The following is a 14,359-nucleotide window of genomic DNA, read 5'->3' on the forward strand; positions in this document are numbered from 1 at the left end:
TAATGCATGCCCATGTTTAAAGTGGCACAATTCATAATAGCCAAACTAGGGAACCATCTTGGATATCCATCATTGAATGAATAGTTAAAGAAAATGTGATATATATTTATAATTGAGTTTTATAGAGGCATAAAGAAATATGAAATTATGACATTTGCAGGAAAATGGATGGAACTAGAGACCATCATGTCCAGAAAAATAAGTCAAACTCAGTTTAAGGGTAGTCTGTGTTCTCTCATATGTGGAAGTTAGGAAAAAAGAAAACAAAGGTTGGGGTGACTCCTCTAAAGATCAAAGGGAGACCAGTAGAGAAAAGGGACAAAGGGGTGAGAGGTGGGGAGGAAGGGGGAAGTGCTGGGGAGTGATATTGGTCAAATTATATTTTTATATTGTGTACGTGTACTAATGTGTTACAACAAAACCCATCAATATGTACAACTATAATGCACCAATTAAAATGTGGAAAAAAACTGCCTTTCTCTAATGTATGTTCTTGATGCCTTTGTAATAAATCAGTTGACTAAGAACATAGATTTATTTCTGGGTCCTTTATTCCATTCCACTGGCCTATATGTCTGTTTCTATGCCAGTGCCATAATTTTTTGATTACTATAGTCTCATAGTATGTTTCCTCTAAGATCTGGAATGAGACAAGGATGTCCACTTTTACCACTCTTACTCAATGTAGTACTAGAATTCCTAGATAGAGCAATAATCTTGGAGAAAGAAATAAAGTGCATTCAAACTGGAGATGAGGAAGTTAAACTATACTTGTTTGTAGATAGTATGATAGTATGTATAGAACAACCTAGTTTCCCCCAAAAACTGTTAGAACTGATAAATTCAGCAAAGTTATAGGATACAAGATTAATGTACAAAAATCAGTAGTGTTTCTTGATGACAATAGTAAACTAGTTAAAAAGAAATCAAGAAAACAATCAAATTTACAATAACCCAATACCCAGAAATAAATTTAACAACAGAAGTGAAATCACTCTACAATGAAAACAACAAAAAAAGGAACAAAACAAAACAAAAGAAAACAAAAACACTGATGAAATAAAATTAAAAAGGACAAACAAATATATGGAAAAACATGCTACATTCATGAATTTGGAGAATAAATATTGTTAAAATGTCCGTACTAGCCAAAATAATCTACAAATTCAATGCAATTCTTTTTTTCGTACTGGGTATTGAACCCAAGGTACTTGACCACTAAGCCACATCCCCAGCACTTTTTATTTTTTATTTTGAGACAGGGTTTTGCTAAATTGATCAGGGCCTTGCTAAGTTGCTGAGGCTGGCTTTGAACTTGCAGTCCTCCTGCCTCAGCCTCCTGAGCCACTAGGATTTCAGGTGTGTATCACTTTGCCTATCTCAGTGCAATTCTTATCAAAAGACTAATGGCATTCTTTACAGAAGAATATGTGTCTGTGCACTTGTTTTGGTTTGGGTAAGTGTCCACCAAAGGCCTATAAGTTAAAGACTTGATGCTCTAAGGAGGTGGTAGATCCTTTAGCTTGTGGAAGAAAGTTGGCTCATTGGGAACGTGCCCTTAAAGGGGATATTTGGAATTTGGCCCCTTGCTTTCCTTTTTGCTTCCCAGCTGTCATGAGGTGCATAGCTTCCTTTACTACACATTCCTGCCATGATGTTTTGCCTTGCCAGAGGCCAAAAAGCAATGGGTCAATGGATCATGGACTAAATGGACTAACACCTCCAAAATTGTGAGCCAAAATAAACTTTTCCACCTTGTCAGTTGATTATCTGAATATCTCAGGTATTTTCTTAAAGTAGTGGAAAGCTAACACAGAATTTTTATCTATTATGTATACCATATATATGATATATATAACAATAATATAATAATGTATTAGATAATATATTGTTTAATATATACAATATAATATACACAACATAATGTATATATTGTGTAATGTGTGTGTGTGTGTGTGTGTGTGTAGTATTATTGTCTAATATGTAATTCACCTGAGTTCCATTCCATTGAAGGGCATAACTCACTTATTTTGTCCTTTCTTCCAAACTATTCCATTAATAGCAATTCTACCTTTTCCCACCTCTTGATTGGGGTAATAGGAAAAAAATTAGCAGAGCAGGGAAACTTTATACAAACTGAATTTTAAAACATCTGCTTTTGAGACTTGCTTACTCTTGATATCAAAACTTGACCATAATCATAAAGCTGTATGGAAAAGTACCTACTTGATAATGAAATGCTGAACTTTGAAGATGTGTTATCTTAAAGATATTATGCACATATTTGAATGGATTTCAGTTGTAAAAGTGCTTTCCCAGTCCAGGAGGGGAACATATAAATTCAAGTAGTGGTCTCATGATTGACTAAGCCTTCCTTCTGGCCTTGTGTGCAGCATAATGTTGTGTAGTTGCCTTGGGCAACTCCTGGAACATACATTATTTAGTTTGTTAGTTATTTAATTTGTTATCTCAATTCAGATTAATGTTAAAATTCTTCTGTGCTTTTGGTTTAAAATGTTTTTGTGTCCAGTACATCACCAATCTATTTATAAGCTTGAGAAATGGATTAGTAGGAGGTAACTTAAAATGAGTGGCTCTACTGTGAATTTAGGTCAGATACTGTCTTAGTAACTAAGCTGCTAAATATTGAAACTCCCTTATCCCCTAAGGCATTTCAGTCTTAGTTTTGGTTGGACATCTTCCTGATAGCTGAAAGTTAATGGCTATGGACATTCCTAACAACATTTTCTCAAGTTTCCTGTATTTTCCTTTTCTTTCACTCTTTGATCTTTCCAGTGTTTATCTTTTAATTAGTTGTTTTATAAATATTCAATTTCCTTTTATATGTTAAGTAGAAAAGTTATATTTCTTGATTATAGAATAATACATTTATAAAATTATTATTTTATTGTGAAATTAAAGTTTTTCATTAAAACCTAAGTTTTCATTCACCATAGTATTTTAATGAGACACATAAATAGCCAACATCTAACATTGTGCTTGAGAAGAGACTCAATGAATACATCTTTAGTTAACTTAGTTAATAAAGCCCAAGAGCAAACATACTATGCAGCAGTTGTTATTTTTTAAAAATTTTTTGCAGCACTGGGAATCAAACCCAGGGCCTCACAAATGCTAGACAAGTGTTCTGTCACTAAGATATACATAAGAAGATATAAGAAATGAACAATAATGGTTATGTGGAATAAGGGTTCTAGGTGGATGGGACAGAATTGAGAAGACCATTGTTTTTCTGGGAAGTTCTGTGGATTGAACCCAGGGACACTTAACCACTGAGCCACATCCCCATATCTTTTTATTTTTTTATTTAGAGACAGGGTCTCTATCAGCAAGGTCGATGGAAGTAACTGGTTGAAGTGTCACTTATATTACAGTAGGCTAACTTGAACTTCTTCCTATGACAGTTGGGTTCCATTAGCAGTAAGACAGAACAAACTTCAATGCCTAAATGCTTTTAAGTCTTCTGCTTTTGACATTTTTGAATTTGTTTATATCACATTGGCCAGAGGAAGTTACAGAGTCAATGTAAAAGGCCAAGTTCATAGTCAGTTAGGGGACTGACTACACAAGGGCAGCGGGGAGGTGTGATCAAGGGAGCCCATATGTACAACTAATTGTTACAATTTCTGAAAATTTCAATTTTCTCTAAGTACTGATAATGAAAAAAACTCATAACTAAACTCATGACTAATACATTTTTGAAATATTTTTAGTTGTTGATGGACCTTTATTTTTATTTATTTATATACAGTGCTGAGGATCAAACCCAGTGCCTCACACATGCAAGGTAAGTAAGTGCTCTACCACTGAGCCACAACACCATCCTGTGACTAATACATTTTCTTTACAATTAAAATAACTGTCAAAATTCCTTGACACAGCCCACTTGCCCTGATTATGTTTTTATCTACCTTTACAACATCATTCCCTATCACTTTGCTTATAACTTAAAATCCTTCAGCTATAATGGCTGTTTTTCTTTTTCTTTAACACATTGAATTCATTCCCACCTCAAGGATTTTCATTTGCCATTCCTTACCTGGGATGATTTTCTCTCAGATCTTTGCTTCAATGGCTTCCTCTCTTAATCCAAGAGAGGAATTTAAATTTTACTTCTTTTAGCTATCCCACTTCTCAGTTTTTACCCAAAGGACCTAAAATCAGCATATTACAGTGATGCAGCCACATCAAGGTACACATATATATATATATATACACACATATATATATATGCACACACACACACACACACACATATATATATATATACACACACACTATGGAATATTACTCAGACTTAAAGAAGAATGAAATTATGGCATTTGTGGTAAATGGATGGAGCTGGAGAATATCATGCTAAACGAAATAAGCCAATCTATCAAAATACATTCTACTGTCATGTATAACTAATTAAAACAAATTAAAAAAATTAAAAAACAACAAACAAGAATAGCTTTTTTTCCTCTTTCTATATTTTTTATTGGTGCATTATAGTTGTATATAATGATGGGATTTGTTGTTACAAATTAAGAATAGTCTTTTTATAGCAGGGAGGCTACTAGAGAAGAAGAAAGGGATTGGTGAGGGCATAAGAGAGAATAAATGTGTTAGCTTTTTTTATTGTAACCAAAATACATTGCAAGAACAACTTAGAGGAGGAGATTTATTCTGGTTTATAGTTCAGAAGATTCAGTTTATGCCTGTAAGGCATAAATATTGTGATGGAACAGCATGGTTGAGGATAACTACTCAGCTCATGGTAGCTGGGAAGGAGAGGTGGTAGAGGAGAATGGAGGAGGAGAGAAGAAAGGTCCAGGGAGTAGATAAATCCTCCAAAGGCATGTACCCAGTGACTTACTTCCTCCAACTAGCTCCCACTTCCCAGTATTACATTCAACACTCAATGAATTAATCCACTAATGAGGTCAGAACTCCCATGATTCAATCATTGCCTCAGAGCCCTGCCTCTGAATCTTGTTGCATTGGGGAGCTATACTTTCAACACATGATCATTTTATGGGACATTCCAGATCAGAATCACAACATTAAGGGAGGGTAATAGGGGATGGATATGATCGAAGTATGTTATTTGCATGTACAAATATGCCATGATGAAATGAATTATTCTGTATAATTAAAATACACTAAAAATAACAGTCTTTCTTAAGTACCCTTTCAGAAGAACCTCTATCCATTTCAGATCTCTCATTGTCTATATTATTTGTTATAAACCATTTTCCTCTTTCCTTCCTAACACCTATCATTACCTGAAATTATCATAGCCTGTTATTGCTTGATACTATTCCCTCTGCTAGATATAAGTTTCTTAAAGATATAACTTTGTCTCTGTGCACCATCCAGAACACACAGTAGGTACTCAATAAACATGCAGAATTAAATTAACTAAGACCTAAAATAATCAGTCTGGACCCAGGGATCTTCACCTGTAAGATGGAGAGGTTAGATCATATCCAAGGTCATTTCCAACTCAAAAATGTTGTATTTTCTATTCAGATAACTTACTTTTTAAATGAAGTTTGAGCATGGGGAAAGAAGCTGTCAATTATAAGGCGTGTGGGAATAGATATTCTATATATAACTGCTTCAAGTCTGAAAAAGAATCTGCCATAGTGATTTTCAAATACATCAAATGTAGGTAAAATTTAGGAAGTGGAATGATGATGCAACTTAAATTTTAAAAAAGGCATTCTTCTGGCTAATTCTATACCTAAGGATCTTGAATAAAAATAATATGATTTTTTTGTCCCACTGAGAAGGCCAAATCAAGGCAAGTGGAGCTCTTCCCTTAGTGATACCAAGGTACTAACATTTTCACTGAAATGTTGTAGCATAAGCTTTGGAGTCACCGTGCTCAGGACCAAAGCCCACCTCTGTCCCTTAATAACTGTAAAACTTTAGGGAGGTAATTTAATCTTATATGTTTCAGATTATACCTCTTTGTAGCAGGGACATTAATGGCATCTACCTCATTGAGTCCTTTTGGGGACTTAATGGGATAGTGTTTATAAACTCCTTATAAACATTTGATGTATTTGAAAATCACTATGGCAGATTCTTTTTCAAACTTGAAACAGTTATATATAGAATATCTATTCCCACACTCCTGAGCATAGTACCTGGCTCATTATAGCATTCATATTATTTATCATTAATAACAATTAGGGGGACTGGGGTTGTAGCTCGGTGGTAGAGCATTTGCCTGTCATGTGTGAGGCACTGGGTTTGATTCCCAGCACCACATAAAAATAAATAAATAAAATAAAGGTGTTGTGTCCATCTACAACAGAAAAAATATTTTTGAAAAAGAATAATTAGGGTAATATCAAGAGGCCAAATCCAAAGAATAACATATAAAAGTTGGCAAGCAGGTTGGGGTAAGGAATGAGATCCGAGGCTGGGAGAAGTTCAGAATATTTTTGTTTATCACTGTTGAAGTTGGGCAAGGTGAGTGTGGTTGCTTAAAGAAGCAGCCAGCCTCTGGAAAGACATAATTCATTCTGTAAGGAAACAGTTGTAAACAAAATTTTGCCAAAAGTACCAAGAAATCACAGATGCAATTTAAATTTACCTTCCTATGTTAGGAATTTACAGGTGTGAGATTTATATTGAAATTCTATATTTAGGCAGTTAAAGATTATTGTCCTAAGAAAAGCATTGCCAAGATCACCAGTATCATAAACATGATTGTATCAGGAGACCTTAAAATATTTAAAAGCATAAAGACTGTTGAACCCTCTTTTAAAGATATAATTGTTAGCTAAAGTAGTTATTCCTCACATGACATAATTTACTTATGACTTGAATTAACAAATTAAACCAACAATAATTATACACTTCAGTTATGTGAGACTTTATTTGAGACACTGATATTCACTGGACTAGAATAGATATTTCTCAAGTATGCTCCTCAAGTCAGATCTGGTCCATTCCTTCATAGTGTTTACATGCTAGCAAGAAGATAATATTGTTTTGCATTAATGAAATAGTATTATGACTTGAAGAGCATATTTGAGAAATATCTATTCTAGTCCAGTGTATCAGAAAAGATCTTATGGGGGAAACACTAAGACAAGACTTGAAGGGGGAGTAGAAGCTATTTGGGAGAAGAGGGTTGGGGCATGGTATCCTTAGAGGAAATAGCATGTGAGACTTGGATGCCTCACTTGGCTGATTATCTTTTTATTAATATAGCAGGTCTATTAAAAGTTTCCCTTGATTCTTTGCCAATCTGGTATGCATTTCTCTATATTCTTGAAAGTAATGTAATTGTTTTCTTTTCTTGAAAACATTCTGTGGTTACAAATTTTCACAAAAGCATTACTTTTATTTTATTAAAAAAATCTTCTGTTCAGAAGTTGAGATGCTCTTGAGGCAATTCCTGTTGCCCATTTCTTTTTTGATTGGTCAGAAATGTAATAGATGGTCTTTTCATATAAAATTCAAACCCTTAACAACTTTTATATTTTTCTGTAGAACATTTAGTATTGTATGATGCCATTGTAATTTAGTAGTGGTATTTAGCAAGACCACTAATGTATGGACAATGAAACCACACATCCATATCATTTTCTGTACTCACAGAGTATTGTGTGAGGAGAGCAGTGCTGGAGACAATAATCTGATGTCTATATCTATATCTATATCTACATGTACATATATACAGAGGGATATATACATAATAGATATGTATATCTATAATATATAATAATATAATAATAGGTATATCTCTATATATGCATATATATGTGTGTGTGTATATATATAGAGAGAGAGAGAGATACATGATAGATATAGATACAGATATTCAGGTTACTGCAGATCAATAAACCAGAACTCTATAGATTTGTGCTGTCTAATATGGTAGCCACTGGCCACATGTGATTATCCAGCACTTCAAACACAGCTAGCCTGAATTGAGATGTGATGTATATATAAAATATTCCCTGGATTTCAAAGACCTAGTAAAATAAAACAGATACTAACATTTTTACTGATCATATTTGAATTACTAATCATATCATTTATTTTTTATAATTACATGTTAATAACATTTTGAATTTATTGGATTTAAATACATTAAGTTAGTAGCTACATTCATGATACTTGTATATGACTGGTATTAAGGTTACCTGCACTTTGACATAACTTTCCAAAAGGATTTCTTAATTTTTGATACCAGATCTTATATTTCTTTGTGTCCCATAAAATTTAGCATTGGCCTTCCATATAGGAATCATTCAATAAATGCTTTTTAAATGAATGGAGAGATGATATGCTAAGCTTAGGTGACAAGGAGAAATGATGGTACCATTTATTAACAGAAAGAGGAGTATGGTTTGAAGAAAAGGGAACATGAAAATATGACTTTAAACATATTAGTTTGAGGTAATATCTATCCTGATGTTGAAAAATATTTTTAAAACAAATTCTGGAAAATTTTAATTAGTTGTCTGTTAATTTCATGTTAGTAGACTCCTGTAGTAGATTGTTGGAGCTAACTGAAGCTCCAATGACTTACAGTCATGACTACTATTCATATATGTGTTTGCATGTGTGTGCGGGTATACATACAAATATATATATATATTTGCCCTGCCGTGCTGAGGATCAAAGCCAGATCCTTCAGCATGCTGGCAGATACTCTCCCAAGGAGCTACACCCCATAGATTTCCCCAAATTCTTAATGGATGGATTAAGTAAGACTTTCTACTCTAGTTTACATTCAATCCTGGCTAGAGTGTAGGTACCTGATACCAAAAGAGCCAATCAGAGGACTTCCAATGGAATAATGGAATATTGAATTGAGTTTTAACTACTCCAGACTCAGTCTGGCTGAATTCTTGCATAGAGGAGATATAACCCAGATGTTTGTGACATGTCCTACCATGAAATTCAAAAAGCATACAATGCCAATCCATAGTAGAATAGTGAGAGACTCCCTGGTCATGTACAGAAACTTCAACATCATCCCTTTCCTCATCTTTTAGTTTCCCTCTCAGCCTCTGGTAAATACCTTTCTATTCTCTGAGTCTGAGTTTGACTTTTTTATATTCAATAAATGTGAGGTCCTACATTGTTTGTCTTTTTATGCCTGGCTTATTTCACTTAACATTGTGTCTTCTAGTTCCATCCATGTTGTCAAGAATGACAGAATTTCTTTCTTAAGGCTGTATAGATTGTACAGATTTTCTTTATCCATTCATCTGAGGATGGACACATTGGTTGCTTCCATTCTTGGCTATTGTGAATAGTGCTGCAATAAACATGGGAATGTAATTATCTCTTTGACATACCAATTTTAATCCCTGTGGATATATGTATCCAGATGTGCAATTACTGTATCACACAGGCAAAGGATTTGAACATCGATTTCTCAAAAGAAGACATATGAATGGACAACAGATAAATGAAAAAATGCTAAACATCACCAATGAGAAAAAAAAAATGCTTCACTCTTCCTGCTAAGGATTGTTTTGGCTATTCGAGGTCTTCTATTCTTCCAGATGAAGTTCATGATTGCTTTCTCTATTTCTATTAGGAGTGTCATTGGGATTTTAATTGGAATTGCATTGAATCTGTATAGTGCCTTTGGTAGTATGACTATTTTGACAATATTAATTCTGCCTATCCAAGAATATGGGAGATCTTTCCATCTCCCAAGGTTTTCTTTAATTTCTTTCTTTAGTGTTCTGTAGTTTTCATTGGAGAGGTCTTTCACCTCTTTTGTTAGATTGATTCCCAAGTATTTTATTTTATTTTTTTGAGGCTATTGTGAATGGGGTAGTTTTTCTAATTTCTCTTCCAGAGGATTCATCACTTATGAATAGAAATGCATTAGATTCATGAGTGTTGACTTTATATCCTGCTACTTTGTTGAATTCATTTATTACTTCTAGGAGTTTTCTGGTGAAAATTTTTTTGGATCATTTAAATATAGAATAATGTCATGGGCAAATAGAGATAGTCTGAGTTCTTTTCTTATTTGTATCCCATTAATTTCTTTGGTCTGTCTAATAGTTCTGGTTAGAGTTTCCAGGATGATGTTGAATAGAAGTGGTGAAAGAGGGCATCACTATCTTGTTCCAGTTTTTAGAGGGAATGCTTTTGATTTTTCTCCATTTATAATGTTCACCTTGGGCTGGACTTAGCATAGATAGCCTTTACAATATTGAGGTATGTTCCTACTGTCCTTATTTTTTCTAGTGTTTTGAGCATGAAGTGGTGCTGTGTTTTATCAAATGCTTTTTCTGCATCTATTGAAATGATCATATGATTCTTAACTTTAAGTCTATTGATGTGATGAATTACATTTATTGATTTCTGGATGTCGAACCAACTTTGCATCCCTACTTGATCATGCCACACTACCTTTTAAATATTTTTTATGCAATTTGACAGTCTTTTGTTGACAATTGTCACATCTATGTTCATCAAGGATATGATCTGAAGTTCTTTCCTCCATGCGTCTTTGTCTGCTTTTGTTGTCAGGGTGATGATGTTATCCTACAACGTGTACAAGCAGAGAAATGATACGTTGTACTTCACTTGTGTACAATGAATCAAAATGCATTCTGCTGTCATGTATAACTAAATAGAACAAACAATAAAAATGCAAATTTAAACCACAGTGAGATTCCACCTCATAACTGTTTGAATGGCTATTATCAAAAACACACAAAATAACAAGTGTTGGTAAGAATGTAGAGAAAGGGAAACTCTTAAATACTGTTGTTGGTGGGAATGTAAATTAGTACAGCCATTGTGGAATACAGTATAGAGGTTTCTCACAGAACTGTATTGACTTTGAAGCTTTGTTGACAATCGCTTATCCATATATGTTGTGGGCTTATTTATGAAGTCTATTCTGTTCCTTTAAGCAATCCCACAATGTCTTGATTTTTGTAGATTAACAGAAAATGTTGAAATCAGTGTTATCTTTTCAAGTTGTTTGTTTTAGAGGTCGTTTTGAATATTTTAGGTAGTTTACTTATCCACATATATTTTAGAGTTGACATAAATTTCTACAAAAAAAAAAAAAAAGCCAGTTGGTGTGTTGATTGGGGTTGCCTTTTAACTGCTGATCAATTTGGGAAGAATTGGCATCTTAATGATATTGAAGGTCTGCTCTGTGAATGTAATATAGCTCTCCATTAATTAGGTCTTTTTATTTCTCTTAGCAATGTTTTATAATTTTCAGGGTGTAGGTCTTGCACATTTTTGTCAGATTTATCCCCAAGTTCTAAATCAAACCCTTCTGTGTATGTTTCTCAAAGTCCTGTGACTCTAAGTTTTCCTGTAAGTAGTAGTTCCACTCAATAATGAACCAGATGAGTGTTTCAAAGAAATGCAATTTGACCAGACAGACCAAAAAAAGTATCCTAATATATTTCATTTTGTTATTTAGTCAGAATTGATGCAATTTGATTTTTCACATTAGGTGCATAGCAGGCTTATAAATGCTTTTGTACTGACCAGGCATCATCAACTTCTGGCACTCTCTCTCTCTCTCTCTCTCTCTCTCTCTCTGTGTGTGTACATTTGGGTCCCCATATCTGCCAGTAGGGTGTCTTAGTGAATTTTTATAATTTTATTATTAAGTTAGTGCTGTTACACTTTTGGGTTTGTGGTAGGAAGGATTCTAAGGTGGCTTCAAAGATTCTTGCCTTGTGGTGTTTTTTTCCTGTATATTCCTTTAGGACTGGAGTTGTAGCTCAGTAGAAGAGCACTTGCCTAGAATACATGAGGCCCTAGGTCTGATCCCTAGCACCCACACAAAAACTCCCTACAACAAGAAAAACAAAAACCAAAATAATGCAAGGATTTCTGTGTATTGTCTTCCCATTAAGAGTGGTTTGTGAATTTTCTTGTTTATCATTCCTTTGATTAGGTTATATTATATGACCAACATGAAGAGATTTTGCAGAGATAATTAAGGTACCCAATCAGATGATTTTTTTGAGTTAACAAAAGAGGGAGGTTATCCTGGGTTTTCCTTCCTTGATTTGGTGGTAAAAAAACTTGAAAGAGGAAAGAGCCACTCCCAAGGATAAAGAAGTTTTCCTATTAGCCTCAAATAAACAAACGACCATGTTGTCCACTGCCTGTGGGGAGGGTAAGCCTCTAGAACTTGTAGATGCTAAGGATCTCAATTATATAACTGTAAGGAACTAAAATTGGCCAACAATATGAATAGGTTTAGAATGTTCCGAGCTTCACATGAGATACCTTGATTGAAGCTTTTTGAGTCCCTGGGCAGTGCACCCAGAAAAGTAATGGTTGGACTCCTGACCCATGGAAACAGAAAATAAATGTGTGTGGTTTTATGTGGCCAGGTTTATGGCAATTTGTTACACAGAAATTAATTATAATTTACTCAGTGGCTATGTAGCTACCTTTGACATGTTTGCCATTGTATTAGTTGCTACAGCAGCCATAACAAAATACTATAGTGTGCATGACACAAACAGAAGTTTATTTTCTCACGGGAGTCTAGGATTCCAAGATCAAGGGGTTAACCAGTTTGTTTTCTTCTCAGGCCTTTTTAGCGTGTATATGGCCACTTTCTTACTGTGTTCTCACATGGTCTTTCTTCTATGTGCATACATCTAAGTCCTAATCTCTTATAAGAACACCAGTGATATTGGATTAGGACCTAATTGAAGACCTCACTTTAATTTCACTATCTCTTGAAAGACCTTATCTCCAAACATGATTACATTCTGAGATACTAGGGGTTAGGTTTCCGACATATTAATGGGGGGCACAATAATATTTCATTGAGACTCTCTTTTTAGCTCCTGAACCTCTGCTACATCCACCTATTCTTTTTTTGAGGGGGTACCAAGGATTGAACTCAGGGGCACTCGACCATGGAGCCACACCCCCAGTCCTATTTTGTATTATTTACAGACAGGATCTTACTGAGTTGCTTAGCACCTTGCTTTTGCTGAGGCTGTCTTTGAATTTGTAATCCTCCTGCCTCAGCCTCCCTAGCCACTGGAATTACAGGTATGTGCCACCATGCCTGGCCCATCCACCTATTGTTTCAGATTTTTGTCATACTATTGTATTTCGGATACTTTGTTTTTGTGTGTGTATGGGGGGGGGAGGGTAGGGGTGATGGTGGGGATTAAATCCAGGATCTTGTGTATGCTAAGCAAGAACTCTACCACTGAGCTATACCACAGAATTTTTTCTTTTCCTTGACAGTTTTGGCTTCAGATTAACATGTAAAATCTTTGATAATTACATTCCTAGCTTCTAATGATCAACCCTCCCAACAGTAACAAAATCATCAACTTAAATTTGTATTTTTTTTTACAAAATTACAAGGTACTTTCATATTCATTCTTATTTTGAAACTGAAAATACTATGAAGGATGTCAGGCCAGTATTATTATCATATACACTCAAAATTTAGGAAAACACGCTCCAAAAGGTGAAGAGGCTAATTTTACATCATATAATACATCTTCTGAATCTAAGTCTAGCGCTCTATTCACTAGATTAATTATTTAGAAAAAGTGTCCTAACCCAAATAGCAGGATTCCCATTGAATAAGTATTTTGTAATATCTCAGTCTTAGTTCAAATGCAGATTCCATTATTGTCCCCATCCCAAAACTCTTGTTATGCACTCTGGGGGCTTTTGTCCTTATGTGGGATAAGGCTTCCTTAGGTCACACCCAATTATCCCATTTTCCAGTCATTTCTATTGGAGAAACTTTTGTAAAGTAAGTCCATTTGAACGTTTTTATGACAGGGATGTACATCAAGTGAATTTGGGTTTATTTTAACATATATGTCAGTTTTGGAATACATGTTGAAATTGATTGCTTTATACACATCTGATGAGATCATAAACTTCTGTAGCAGGTGCTTTCCTCCTAATAGGCATTTACTGAGTGATGTAGGTATACAATAATTATTGAATAAGCATAGTGGAGAAGCAAGTAAATGAATTCCTCTTAATAGAGGTGAATTGGATTGAATAAGCTGACAGATAAATAGGGAATAATGCAAATTCATGTGTATTTGGAATTCTCATCTTTCCAGCAGTTCAATAAAGCCTAACAATGTGGTATTATCTTTAGTTTTAGCAAGTTTTTGAGTAGCTGGTTTTTCTTAAGTTTACCTAAAACTTATCACAGTACTATAATTTCAATGTATGGAAGCTGGAAATACTAAAGCAGCACTGTTGAGATCTAAGATCCTAGATCAGGGGATAGGGTTGTAACTCAGTGGTAGAGCACTTGCCTAGAATGTCTGAGGCACTGGGTTCAATTCTTAGCACCACACATAAATAAATACCATAAAGG

This window comes from Sciurus vulgaris (assembly GCF_902686455.1).
Source record: "Sciurus vulgaris genome assembly, chromosome: X".
NCBI lineage: Eukaryota > Metazoa > Chordata > Mammalia > Rodentia > Sciuridae > Sciurus > Sciurus vulgaris.